The 13,960-nt window shown below is 50.3% G+C and overlaps 1 protein-coding gene across 2 annotated transcripts in view; it reads right to left on the bottom strand.

Moving 5' to 3' along the window:
* The window catches only part of Arhgap8 (Rho GTPase activating protein 8), a 58,520-nt gene extending 46,892 nt beyond the window's left edge, over positions 1 to 11,628 (bottom strand). Inside the window, exons 1-2 of one of the 2 annotated variants that reach the window (XM_039078844.2) lie at positions 11,474 to 11,628; positions 5,655 to 5,794 (exon numbers count right to left, since the gene is read on the bottom strand). The gene's annotated coding sequence lies outside the window, so the exon portion shown is untranslated. Of the gene's footprint in view, positions 1 to 4,483; positions 4,536 to 5,654; positions 5,795 to 11,473 lie in introns of those variants that run through there. The other variant, NM_001004242.1, reaches the window with a different exon arrangement.
* Between the last annotated feature and the right edge of the window lie 2,332 nt (positions 11,629 to 13,960).

Genomic DNA, 13,960 nt, shown 5'->3' with positions numbered 1-13,960 from the left:
GAGACTGAGACACTAACTCAGAGCTTGTCCTAGGACCCCAGGGTTTCAATTTACTGCAAATCACAAGCCCAGCAAACCCCATCCCAGGTACCCAGTCCCTCCAGTGGAGGAAGGGCAAGATGACTCCTAGAAGTCTCCAGAATCCAGACCGGCCTAACCAGTTCCTTCTGAGAGTCCCTGGCTCCTGCCCCTTCCAGCTGAAAGGTCATTTCTTGCTCCCAAGGTAGAGCTGGCTGGCCTTCAGCAGGCAAGGATCAGCAATACACAAATTCACTCGACACCTAGGCTTGCTCCCAAAGGCCACAGACAGAGTGACTGCTCACAAAGCTGTGTGACTGGTTTGAGGCACTCACAAAAATCTACTCATTTTGGCCTTTCCATAAGCGTAGAGTGTGAAACTTCACAGTCGAGGAAACCAAGGCACAGAGTGGCTAGAGATTGACTCAAGGTCACACAGCCTGTGACAGGGTAAGGGGTCCCCCTTATTCCCAGCTGTTAACCACAGAATGCACACACCATCCTCCAAGCTTCAAATGGCCTTTCGATGATGGCTAGGACAGAGGCAAATAGACAGGGATCCAAAGAACTGACTTAAGGAGAGCTACCCACCCAACCTTGCTTTCAAGAACCCAGAAACCTGGGTAGAATGGACTGCCAGAAGCCCTAGGTCCAAGCCTGTGGCTACCCACGGAAGCCACCCAAGAAGCCTCTGGATACCTGTGGGACATCTTCCTCAAGCATCAGACTCAACCAAATAGCAGGGGAAGTTGAGCTTCAGCATAAGAGACAGAAAACTTACTTGTATCATCTCGCTAACATCTGCGACACAGGATAAAAAGGAAGGGAAAAATTATGAAGTCATGAAAAGAAAAAGGCATCCTCACCCCTGAGGCTCTTCCCAGATGAGAAACAGAATTCTAGCCCATTTGACACCTGATTAAGGTCTCTATTCCTAGCTCTAAACCTTCGACTTTCTAGGGTTTTTCACCCAAAACCCCATATACAGGAAAACATACCCCAAGACCCTTCTATAACTGTAGTGGTTCTTGATTTCACTTTATTAGAATATCACCCATCTCTAGAGCCACCCTGTAATTTTACTTAGCAAAGAGAGAGAGAAAAAAAAATAAAAGGGGAGAGTCTTCGCCACCTTCTGAGATGTAATGTGAAAGTCCAATTAAAATGGTATAGATGGCCAATGCTAAGATATTTATTAACTCTCTTTTTTTTTAATTTATTTATATTATATATGTGAGTACACTGTAGCAGTTTTCAGACACACCAGAAGAGGGCATCGGATCCCATTACAGATGGTTGTGAGCCACCATGTGGTTGCTGGGAATTGAACTCAGGACATCTAGAAGAGCAGTCAGTGCTCCTAACCGCTGAGCCATCTCTCCAGGCCCTATTAATTCTCTCTTGAGAAGCCCATACCCATGCTTGGGTATATCTTAGTCCTTTCCTTAAACCCCTCTTATTCTTTTAACCCTGGTGCTTAACATTTATGCAAAAATTATCCTTTAGAGGACAGTCACAGTGGTGCATGACTTTAACCCCAGCACTCATAAAGCAAGAGACAAGAGGATCTCTGTGAGTTTGAGGCTAACCTGACCTACATCGCGAGTTCCAGGACAGTCAGGGTTACACAGAGAGACCCTGTCTCAAAACATCAACAAGAGTCGTTTAGGCACTGGAGAGATGGCAGAGGACCCAAGTTCAGTTCCCAGCACCCACCTCAGGTGCTCATAGCTACTTGGAACTCAGCCCCAGGGGACCTGACACCCTCTTAATGTCTCCACAGGAACCTGCACACACACACACACACACACACACACACACACACACACAAATTTAGAATGAAATTTTTAAAAATAAAGTCTTTATAATTTGGGCTGGAGAGATGACTCAGAGGCTAAGAGCACTGACTGCTCTTCCAGAGACCTGAGTTCAATTCCCAGCAACTACATGGTGGCTCACAACCATCTGCAATGAGATCTGGTGCCCTCTTCCGGCCTGCAACCATACTTATCAGCAGAACTCTCTATATAATAAATAAATCTAAAAAATTCTTTATATTTTATTTTTTAGATTTATCTATCTTACTTTACAAATTAGGTGTTTTGCCTACACGTGCCCATTGAGGTCAGAAGAGGGTGTCGGATCCCCTGGAACTGGAGTTCAGACAGGTGGTTGTGAGCCACTACGTGGGTGCTGGACCCGGGCCCTCTGCAAGAGCAATGAGTGCCTTTAAGGGCTGTGCCATCTCTCCAGCCCTTAAAGAGTCTTTAAAGAACCCCAGATCCTTCCCTGGGAAGCCTCCTCTTGTATTGCTTTCCTTTTCTTGAGTACCTTCCTTTCTACTTTTAACTAAACTTCGACCCTATTTCCCACCGCCTAGTCCTGAAATTCCCTTTCAAGTGGAAGCCATGGACCTCTGGTTTGCCTGAGGAGAGGTCTTCCAGAAGTTCCCTGGGCTACTAAGGGTGAAAGCGTAGAGACTCGTGTTGTCTGCCTCCCACTGCAGACCTGTGGAAGGCTTCCAAACATCTCCAACTTAACCAGCCTGCTCTCACAAAGGCAGATGCCGAGACTGGCATCTATTTTCCAGCACTAAGACCATGGCTCCCCTGCCTCCGTTTCCACCTAGAAGTGGGCAGTGCCACTACCATCTCAGGAGGCTGGTGTGAGGGAGGGACGAGGCAATCAGCATGGATGATTTGACCTCTGCTAGAAAGGGCCAGGCTGGGGAAGAACCATGGGTGAGCCAACAGAACACTTTGCAGATAGAGGGGCTACTCCCCACGAGGAAAGTGGCTGGCCCAAAACCCACTAGGCGAAGTGGTTCATTTTTGTAATGCCAGCTTTTCGAAGGTTGAGGCAGGAGGATTACCTTGAGTTTAAAGCCAGCCTGAGCTAAATGAGACCTGTCTGTAAAAAAGAAAAGATGAGGGATTGGGGATTTAGCTCAGTGGTAGAGCGCTTGACTAGCAAGCGCAAGACCCTGGGTTCGGTCCCCAGCTCTGAAAAAAAGAAAAGAAAAAAAAAAAAGATGAGGGTGATTCGGGTATTGGGATGGTTTCTTAGTGTGGTAAGAGTCTAAGGCCAGGCACCTCTAGGTGACAGCTCTTGGCTACCCTATTATATATTTTGGTTTACTATTAGAGACAAGGTCTCATACACTGAGGCTGGCTTCAAACTACTACGTGGCCGTAGATGGCTTTCTGTCCTCAATCTGATAAAGTCCTGGGATTACAGCCTCAGGCCACCACACACCTTGTTTATGTGTCTCAGGGAAACAAACTCAGGGCTTTGTGTATGCTAGGTAGAGGTTCTATATCTCATTAACTGAGGCCACCTCTATGCCCATCACTGACAGGAAACTCCCAACTTTACACAGTTCTCCAAAGTTACACTTCACTATCTGTGAGCTGATCCAAGCCCATATCCGGGACACGTCCACCTCGACCTCTTCGGGACCACCCAGCAATCTACAGGCCACACCCACCTGCCTATCTCCCAGCCCATCTACCAGCTCTAAGGCAGCCTCCTCCAGGAATGTCCCCACACCCCCTGGCTTCGATCACAGAGAGTTGATTCTGGGCTCCAGAAAGCTGGGAACAGACAAGAGGCTGACCTGACCTCTGGAAACAGCTGGGATCAGACTTCCAGTGACCTGCCCCCTCCTCCATCCCGGCTCTGACTGGGGGAAGGGTTTGACGGGGGGCGTTCTACAAGGAACTCATAAACATATCCTGAAACAACAGAGGCCAATGAAGACTGCCTACTTTTTAAACTGTCGAGCAAACTGAGCTCTCCACCTCGACCCAAGTTCACCCTGTCGTTTGCAAACAGCGCGCACTAGAATCTGCTAGTCCCTGAGCAGAACCTGGGGACCACCAGGCCCCCTCCCCACACAGGCCAAAAGAACTAAGGAATGCCACCCCTCCCCCCAGTGGCCTCCGCAGTTCCCCTAGCAGGGCCCCGGAAGCTAGCTACACTGACTGCACCTCCCTCCTTAGAATTCTCGAATTCTCGGGAGGCCTTTGCCAGGTTTGGGAAAGTGAAAATAGCCCGCGGCAGCCTGCCTTATCTAAGTGGGGACTTCCCAGGCCCACGGCCTATAATCCTGGGAATTACACCCTGTGTGACAAGGTGACAAGACAGACCCCAGCCTCGGGTCCCAAGAGCATCTTCAGCATCCGCCTCAGCCTCAATGTTGCCACCTGTTAGGCGGGAATAATGCCACCATGGTGCATTCAAGTTTGGTGCGAAAGCCGAAAAGGCTACTGCCATGGGATGACCCCGGGGACCCAAGGAGGACCGAAACCGGATTGGAAGGAGAGCAGGGAGCGCAGAAAGCCAGGACAAGGTGGGGAGTGGAGGGACACCAGGAGAAGTTGGGGTGGAAAGAGGCTAGGGCCAGGGATAGGAGCCTCGCCTCCCGACCCGAGCAGCTCCCCAAAGTTGGGGAGGGGGGACTCACCGGACCACCGAGCACCTCTCCTGATCTCAGCTACTCTAGCCGCACACCTGGCTGGCCCCAGGGCAGGCCGGTTCCCGACAGGCCCCGCCCAACGTCAGAGCGCACAGCCGGGAGTCCCCAGGGTAGGCGGGACCAGGGTAGGTGGTTCTAGCTCTAGGTGGGAGGGAGCTGAGGGACACTGGTCCTGAGTGGCCTTCTCAGCCGCTGCCAGCCCTCACATTTGCCCGCATTTGAGATGCGCCCGGTGAGACAGGAAACCTGAGATCTGTGCTGAGTTGGAAAACACAGCCCGCGTCCCCCAAGCGTCCGACCCTGATCTTCCAGGCCTGTCCTAGGTGCGGGTACGAGGGGCTCTCTATCTCCGTGTGTCGCTGTCCCTGCCCTTCTGAGTCTCCAGCCCTTCGTCCCCGCAAGAAGTCCGGGCTAGAGGCTCAGAACCACTCCCACACTCCTATGACTTGCCTCCAGGCACAAGGAGGCCTTGGTGTTCCAGGGAGAGCAGACCAGAGGTGGAGGCATGTAGGTGGCTTTACCAGAGCGTGTACTTCTGCCTCCAAGCTTCCTGATGTCACGCTGGGCCCACACCTCTTTCAGCCTACACCTCATCTCCTGCATCCACTTGCTGTCCACCAACCTACGACCTTGATGATCTCAGCTCTCACCCTAACCTCATGCTCCGGCTCCTAGCTGTCTGCTGGAGACCCAGCCTATGGAGGGTCTCCATACTCCATACACTCACAGGCTCCCAACTCCTTCTCATCTCATTCTTCCAATGGTGGGGTCCAAACCCTCGAGTCCTTCTCATATTCTATGCGTGGTCCACCCTCAAGCCCCAATACTCCTACAAAGTATGTCATTGTACCATATGTTGACCCCGGGAGCCCAAAGGGGACGACGGAACCTGGTTCGGAAGGAAGGCAAGGGGCGCAGAAAGCAGGGACAAGGTGAGGAGTGGGTCAAGTTGGTGATCTCCTGGCTCCCGTCCTCACAGGCTCATTTGTCTCCACACAGGGTCAGGGGCCCCTTTCTGAGGATCCTCACCTGGAACTCCACTCGAAGTTTCCTCAGTAGATGAGTCAGCTCTACCGCCCGGCAGCCCTGCACGAAGTGAACATGGTCCTGCCGAACATTTGTAGAGCAGCTAAGACAGTGCAGTATTGACGTCGCTTACCTCTAGAGGGTGTTGTGACTTCAGGGGACGATCAATATAAGCCACCACCTCCAGCTTCCCGAAGTAACTGGGACTCACTCAACCAAGCGTCCCAGGCCACCACGCAGGGCAAGATCTTCTAGTGGATCTGTTGGACCTTGCTGGATGGAGAAGAAGGGAAAATAGAGTTTGCTGCGTCTGCCACCCCCACTCTAGTGGAGGAAGCTTGGCTCACTGTGGGTGCTAGTGAGAGTGGAAACCATTCCCATCATCCTTTGCTGAGCACACAGCTGAAGTCCTGTCACAGAAGACAGCTTAACGGCTTAATGAGCAGGTAGCATGCCCGATTTCTTCCTGCAAGTTTCGAATGTTTTTCCGTTTGTTTTTATTTCATGTGTATGGTGTTATGCCTTCAAGCATGTCCATATACCCCATGCATGCAATGCCCTCAGACGTCAGAAGAGGGCATGTGATTCCCTGGAACTGGAGTTACAGAGGGCAGGGTCAAGAATTGCCCTGTGGGGCTGGAGAGATGGCTCTGCAGTTTAGAACATTGACTGTTCTTCCAGAGGTCCTGAGTTCAATTCCCAGCAACCACATGGTGGCTCACAAGCATCTGTAATGGGATCTGATGCTCTCTCCTTGTGTGTCTGAAGATGGCTACAGTGTACTCATAAAAATAAACCTTAAAAAAATAATTACCCTGTGGATGCCGGCCACTGAATCTAGGTCCATCTGCATGAGCAGCCAATGTTCTTAGTCACTGAAATATCTCTTCAGTCCCATTGCATGCAAGTTTTACAGGATATGGAGAAACTTCACAAGGGAAAGAGGACCCAGAGAGACGGGCACATTTTGTATTTTCATGTTTGGGTTTTGGGAAGGATATTAGTCATGGAGGAGTATGATAGGAGTCCAAAAGGTTATGGCCTAACTGTAATAAACTGGGGGAAGTCCACCCCTCCTCAGTCAAACCTCTCTGAAAGCACCCCCACAGCCATGCCCATAGCATCTCCGAGGTTGAATCTTAACCCTTTAAACTACCACAGCTCTTTCCTGCATCAGTTTTCCCAAGGGTCATGTTTGGGGGCAGTATGTTCTGAGCCAACATCATCGCTAGCCATCGGTCACCATGGTGGGATCTAGGCTTAAGATGAGATAGAGTTAGCAAGGGTTTGAGTCTCTGGTTAACCCTCCTCATTCATTCCCTGGATCAAACCTGCCTATGTCTCTCTTACTTTAGCTGCAGGTACCCAAACCATCTATGATTGTTTGAGCTTGAGTTTTCTATTCCGTAGGATTCAGAGCATCCTGGTGGAAAAACCAACCTTCCTTCCTTTTTTTCTGGCAAGACCAGAGATGGAAGCTAGTGTCTTGCACATGCGCAGAAAGCTATTCATGCAGAGAAAGGTAAGCTACCACTGCTCCGGCTTTTTATCCAAGTTGCCAAATTGTTGCCCTTTGACAATGCTAGCAGAACAGGGGTGGGGGTGGGGTTATCCCAGGGGAGACCTCTGATTGACTGAGCCTGAGATACACTGTATTATTTGGGGTTCTCGAGAGGAACAGAATTGATAGAATGTATAGAATGTGGTTCAATTAGCCCAACAGAATGTCCAACAATCCAGCAGTTATTCAGTCCATGAGGTTGAATGTTTCAGCTGGTCTTCAGTATACACTGGAATCCCAAAGAAGCGCTAAAGCCAGTGAAGAAATGGGCTTGCCAGTGAGAGCAAACAGGCAGAGAGCAAGCTTCCTTCTTCCATGTCTTTTTTATAGGCTGCCAGCAGAAGTTATGGCCCAGATTAAACGTAGATGCTCCTATCTCAAAAGATCTGTATTAAAATGGGTCTTCCTGGGTTGGGGATTTAGCTCAGTAGTAGAGAGAGCGCTTGACTAGCAAGGGCAAGGCCCTGGGTTCAGTCCCCAGCTCCGAAAAAAAAGAAAAAAAATGGGTCTTCCCACTTCAGACAAAACAAAACACTAACAATCCCAGGGCCAGAGAGATGACTCAGCAGTTAAGAGCACTGGCTATTCTTCCAGAGGACCCAGGTTCAATTCCCAGCACCCACACGGAGCTCATACTTGTTTGTAACTTCAGTTCCTGGGGCTCTGACACCCTTACACAGACACAGGAGCCAAAGCATAAAGAAATATAAAATAAAAATTAACTAAAAGAAAAAAAAAGAAACAAAGAAACTCCCTCACAGCTGTGCTCAGCCCTTTGGACTTTAGTAAACTCCAGATTAGTCAAATTGACAACCAGAATAGTCAATTCCAGATAGTCAAGTGGACAACCAAGAATAGCCATCTTATACACACGTGGGTCATGTAGATAAGACTGGTCACCGGTTTTGCTGAAGATAACCATGAAATCACTAAATATGTGTTCGAAGAAAGGGGCAGAAGTGACCTGTGCTAAGTAGAGGCTGGTGTGAGGTTGCTTGCTCAGTGCTCCTGCACATAGTAGGACTGCCTCTGGACAGTAGTTGGTGGGGCGATTTCCTCCGGTTTCCCTCAGAATCCTCACAGCTGCCTCCTTCTGAGTAGACAATTTGCCATCATCTTGGCATGTGGTCCTGCCCACCAACACAGCTTGGATATGATTATCTAATGTCTGCCTTCTCACAGAGGACTCAGGGTGGCAGGAAGGAAAAAAAGGAAAAAAAAGGAAAAGAAAAAAGAGGTTTAATTCTTTCCGATTTATTTATTGATTTGTTGATTTATGCTGTGCTACAGTGGCACACGTGTGCCAGGGTGTGTGTGTAGAGGTCAGAGGACAACCTTTGGGGGTCAGTTTTCTACTTCTGCCAAGTGGGTTTGCGCGCGCTCGCACACACACACACACACACACACACACACACACACACACACACACACACACTAAGCCAGACATCTAGAATGACTGCATGGCTAGGAACACAGTTGTGTGTGCGCTGCCACTGACGCAAAAGGGCAGAGGTCCGGAAAGGAGCTACACACCAGGCGCTCTTCCCTTTCTTTCTTCTGCTGTAATCAGCGGGTTGGCCTTTCCCTTCTGCCTCTATAACAATGACTCTGCATTTCAAAGGCCAAGCAATAAAACACGAAGGAGGATAATGGGAAATGAACAGCTACCTCGGAATGGTGTTACTACTGGCTTTATTAAATTTGTTCCTGCAGATGTTTATGAAGTCGGAGGCTTCTTTTTTCCCCAAGCAGCAAATTCTAAGTTAATGAGCTTGCCTGGGTGGAGCGCTGGAGTCAGGAGAAAGACCCGGCCACCAGCAGAGGTCCTGGATTTCCTGTTTGTGTTCTCCCCAGTGGCTTGCCTAGCCAGCTGCAGGAGCTGCAAGCTTCCAGGAAACCTGCATTTCCGCCCAGCTGCTGACGCATGGGGACAGGCAGGCAGAAAGGAATCTGGGCGTCCCCCAGCCACTCCCTCTGCGGGCCGGCTGAGCCACTGTAACCCACCGATTAAGGGCCTGCTTTCTCTAGGTAGCCCAGAGCGGAGACAGTGTCAATGCTCCTGTTTCAGAACAGAGACCGGTCTGACATCACACAGAGGAACCGTGGTGCTTTCTCCGCTGTGTTCTATGGGACACTATGGCCCAGTGTGGAAACCCTTTACATGCACAGCCTAGTGGTCCCCTGCTCTGTATATCCTACTGACTAAAACGGTTATTATCTCAAAGGGAGTAAGCATTTCATCTGGAGCCAAATTTGAGTGACGCCAATGTGGTATGGTTGCATGAAGTTTTTAGTGACAGAACAAAGAAAGTCAGAAGTCAACTTCTCAAATACAATGGTGGGGACATCAATCAGGCAGGCAAGTTCCACAAAGGTGGGTAATCATTGCTTAGACCTCCGATGCTATCTGATGACATTCTTAGCTTATAGGTTACACTCGAAGGTCTCTGGGATAGTCATAAAAAGAGGGCGATGAATGGCTATCAGGGGGTAAGAGATAGCACCAGATAATTTGGCTCTGGATCTGCAACATTCCAACCTCTTCCCAGTGACTCAGCCTTACAGATACAGTGTCTTTTCTGGACCTTCGGTTCACACCTGCTTGACAGAAGCACGGCTGCTGGTGTCCCAGGCTGGCACCCCAGTTCTTCAAATGCCTGTGTTATCAAAGAACCTCCACCTGGTAGACCTCTGCCTTCGTTAAGTTTCTCTTGCTGTGATAAACATCATGACTAAAAGCAATTTGGGGAGGGAAAGGTTTACTTCAGCTCACATATCCTGATCACAATCCGTCAGGAGGTCAGAGCTGGAACCCAAGGCAGAAACTGATGCGGACACCACGAAGGAAGCTGCTTACTGGCTTGCTCCTTGTGACTTACTCGGCTTGTCACCATCCAGGCCCACCTGTCCAGAGGTAGCACCACCCCACAGTTACCTGGGTCCTCCCACACTAATCATCAATCAAGAATATGTCCCACAGGCTTGCCCACAGTTCAATCTAGGGGGGGCGTTTTCCCAATTGAGGTTCCCTTTTCTCAGATGACACTAGCTTGTGTCAAGCTTGCATAAAACTAACCAGACAGCCTCAGGGATGGACAGTGACCTAACAACTAGCTAACCCAGGCTTCTTCGTCATCAGGGCATGGGCAGTGACAGGCTCCACCATGATGGGGTACACTCTAAGAGAGAGAGCTAACTGGGAAAATCTTGTATCACCGGGACCACTGTGCCCAGCATAGGGTTGTGTGTGTGTGTGTGTGTGTGTGTGTGTGTGTGTGTGTGTGTGTGTGTGTGTGTGGCATGCAGGTCCTTGTGCTCACATCTAAGCACTAGGGGAACCAGGAATGTTAAACACTCAGTTGTCTCTTCCAAGAGAGAGATGCGTATATAACCAGTTTTCTAGCCAGTGTCTGGCTGGGAGCAGACTCTTTTCATAGCCTGGTGACCTTTGTGCTATTTTATGTGGTCAAGCTTTCTTCCCCAAGACCCTTAGGTCAAGCCTGTCTTCTTAGTTAATACCTTACAGAAGATGTCACTTGCACTTTAAAAAGAGTTTCGATGTAGTCATGTCCTCAGTTTTGTTGCACACGCTGGACTGAGTTCATTATGGAAACTTTTCACCAAATTGGGCTGTGCTTACATACACCTAAAACGAATCACTCAAGGTCAGACTCTCCAAGTGTGAACCAATACTGGCTACTGAGCTGAACTGAACCGTCCTCTGGCCTCTCTCAGATATGCTGGCTGTGATGTTTGCAGAGACCCCTGCGGTGAGGATAGGGGTGTGTACAGGATGACTTCAGGTTGACTTGGGACCTCCTGGGCATGGATGCTGGGGCTGTTGGTCTTGGATCAGTGCAACGGTAGTCTCCTGTTGGGTAGTCTCCGTATTAGGTAGGTGTCTCCAGGGACATGGATTCACCTCTGGGCTGGAGTCTCCTGTGGGTTACTGTAATAGTCACTGCTTTGCCTTTAGGCCTCCTTTGCTGTGTGGGGTGGCTTTGGACACTCTTCCTGGAAGCTAAACTTAAGGATGGCTCCCCACTCCTGGCAACTTAGAAAAGCTCCCGCCACCAGGCAATCAGCATTGCCTCATTAACAGGCTACTCAGGTGGTTCACGAGTAAGTCCCTCATCAGTATCCCATGTTGCCCTCATCCCCACCAAACACAGGCTGAGGAGCGTCCCAGAGAGTACTGGGATGAGAGATTCTTTCTGCAGATAATGTGTGGGATTCTTTACTTTTTAAAAAACTTTTCATTGATTCTTTGAGTTTCCCATCATGCACCCTGGTCCCGTTCATCTCCACATCCCCTCCTATCTGTGCCCTTTGCCCTTGCAACCGCCACTCCAAAATAAAACACCCAAACAAACAAAAAGCATAAACAATACCTCGCCGTGGAAGCTATAGCATTAGCAGTGTGTCCCAGAGTATATCCCTCTGTCCACACAGCTTTACTTGCAAATGTTCGTCGCAATGAGTCAATGGTCTGGTTTGTGGTCCCTGGCTTCTGTGACATCATCAATGTTGGTGTCACAGAATTGGGCCTCCTCCCGGTTATCCTGTTGTCACCTTGCGTCATGGAGATCCTGCAGCTTTAGAACAGCAGGGCTGGCCCTTTCGTGTGTCCCAACCATTAGCAGACGCTATAACTTTTAGGGTAGGGCGATTAAGAGCCCTGGATCTGGGCCTGGGTGGTAACTGAACCAGCTCTTCTTTATCAGCACCACCCGGATGAGCTCTCCAGCACCGGTGCGGCCAGGAGCATGGACAGGAGGCAGGGTCAGCTCTTCTGTTCTCTTGCCCTCAGGGGCGGCTCCGCTGTATCACCCAAGTGAGCTACAGGACCCCAGCTCTCCTAAGTGCTACAGCTAGTGAGGGGACGGGGTTAGGTCTTTTGCTATCATGATCCCAGGGTCAGCTCTTCCGGCAACTGCAGGTAGCAATGGGGTTGAAGGGAGAGGAAAGGTCATCCCCCCCACACCCATGCCACCTTACGCCAGACAAGTGGCGGGATCAGCTCGCCCATGATTTTGCCCTTGGGGCCAGCTCACCTATGCCTCCTCCACCAGGGCCAGCTCTACAGTGCTGCACAAAAGTGCAAGGTCTGTTCTCCTGAGTGCTGTGGCACGCAAGGGACAGGACCAGCTCACCCACACTCATGACCCCAGGACCAGTGCTCCTGGCTGATGACGGTGGTGAGGTACAGGCGAGGGCATCACCCCAGCACCTGTGCCACCTCACACAGATGAATGGTGGGACCAGCTCTCCCTTGCTCTATCCTCAGAGCTGGCTCACCTGTACCCCAGCCACCAGGACCAGCTCTGCTGTGCTGCCTTGTTGAGGTGCAGGGCCCAGTGAGAGACGGGGCCAACTCTCCAGAGGAATACATCCAATGAAGGGAGGGGCCAGCCGAGCACAGCCTCTGAACATCCACGAGGCAGTGTGAGCCACCAACATCAACACCAACCCCTGCCAATGCGTAGCCACAGACTCAGACATGGCCCTCAGTGGCAGCTCAGGCTGGACCTCGCCCTGGCCCCAGGTAGCAGGATAGCCACTTAGAAGAGGCTCCTCCTCTCCACCCTCAAGTCTCCAGTCCCATCTCTCTACATAATACTAGAGCGGCTCCATTTCTGTTACTCTCCCATCTGACCACCAGATATTCGCATGCTGTGGTGGCTCCTGCTGCAGCCTGGCCACATGGCTGGGTGACACCCTCCATGTGTGGTGTGGTGGCAGCTGTCTATGACTCACCTGTGCCATGCCCTGGAGGGCAGGTGTGGGAAGGCATGGCGGTCTGCAGGTCTCTGTCTTCCTCTTCCTGAGCTGCTCTGCCTGGATTTGATTTGATTTTTATGTGTCTGAGGCAAAAAAAAAAAAAAAAAACAGCTTTGGCCACCAAGCCAGAGGCATCAAGCTCGGATGAACAAAGGACGGCCATCTGCTCTGCCCGGCTGCTAGAAGAACATCATCACCAACGTGGTATCTCTTTGCCCATTGCCGGTGTGGGGAGGGTACTTTACATTTTTATAGCCTGTTACAGCTGGTTAGAGTTTTGGCTTGCGTCTCCACAAACGCATCCATCAATAAGGGGAGGGGGGGGCAAAACCAATGGTTTAGTATTGAGCTCTTATCTCCTGCAGGTCAAAGCCTACTAAGGACCCGTCTGCTACTGATCAAGGTCCTTTGTGCATCGGCCATTCCTGTGGCTTTAAAACCCTACAGCCCTGCTCTATATGTCAGTCACAGGCTCAGCGAAGCAGAGAAAAGTCACCAGAGCACAGCGTCATATCCTTCACATGGAGAAACCGAGGCTGGTTGACCGCCTGATATCTCACCTGTGATTCATGCGAGTGGTACTGGCTGTCCCCAAGAGAGGTACTGGGGACAGATGAACATGGACATCAGCCTTCTTCCCATCTGGAGTCCTGAAAAGATTTATGTGTACTCAGATCACACTGAGTGCCACTCCCAAAATGACAGCACTCTGCAACTTTCTTTTTTTTTTTGGTTCTTTTTTTTTTTTTTCCGGAGCTGGGGACCGAACCCAGGGCCTTGCGCTTCCTAGGTAAGCGCTCTACCACTGAGCTAAATCCCCAGCCCCAACTTTCATTTTTTTAAAGCCTATTTTTAATGATGGTTCTTGTAGCCCACCACCCACCAGAGGTAGTGGATAAGAGAGGCAGGGGAGAAGTGGACCTGTTTAGAAAGGTTCTTTGGAAATTGGCAGTTTAGTTCACGGGTCCGCAGCGGCAGCTCAATCCACTGGCAAACACTTCACGGATACACCAGCAGTCCAGTTCAGTAGAGTCGGGATAGCAAACACTGAATCAGCAGTGGTGGCACTGCCTAGCAGAGACAGCCAGGCCTCAGCC

This window comes from Rattus norvegicus, chromosome 7 (genome assembly GCF_036323735.1).
Source record: "Rattus norvegicus strain BN/NHsdMcwi chromosome 7, GRCr8, whole genome shotgun sequence".
NCBI lineage: Eukaryota > Metazoa > Chordata > Mammalia > Rodentia > Muridae > Rattus > Rattus norvegicus.
This window is presented reverse-complemented; position numbering and strand designations above follow the sequence as displayed.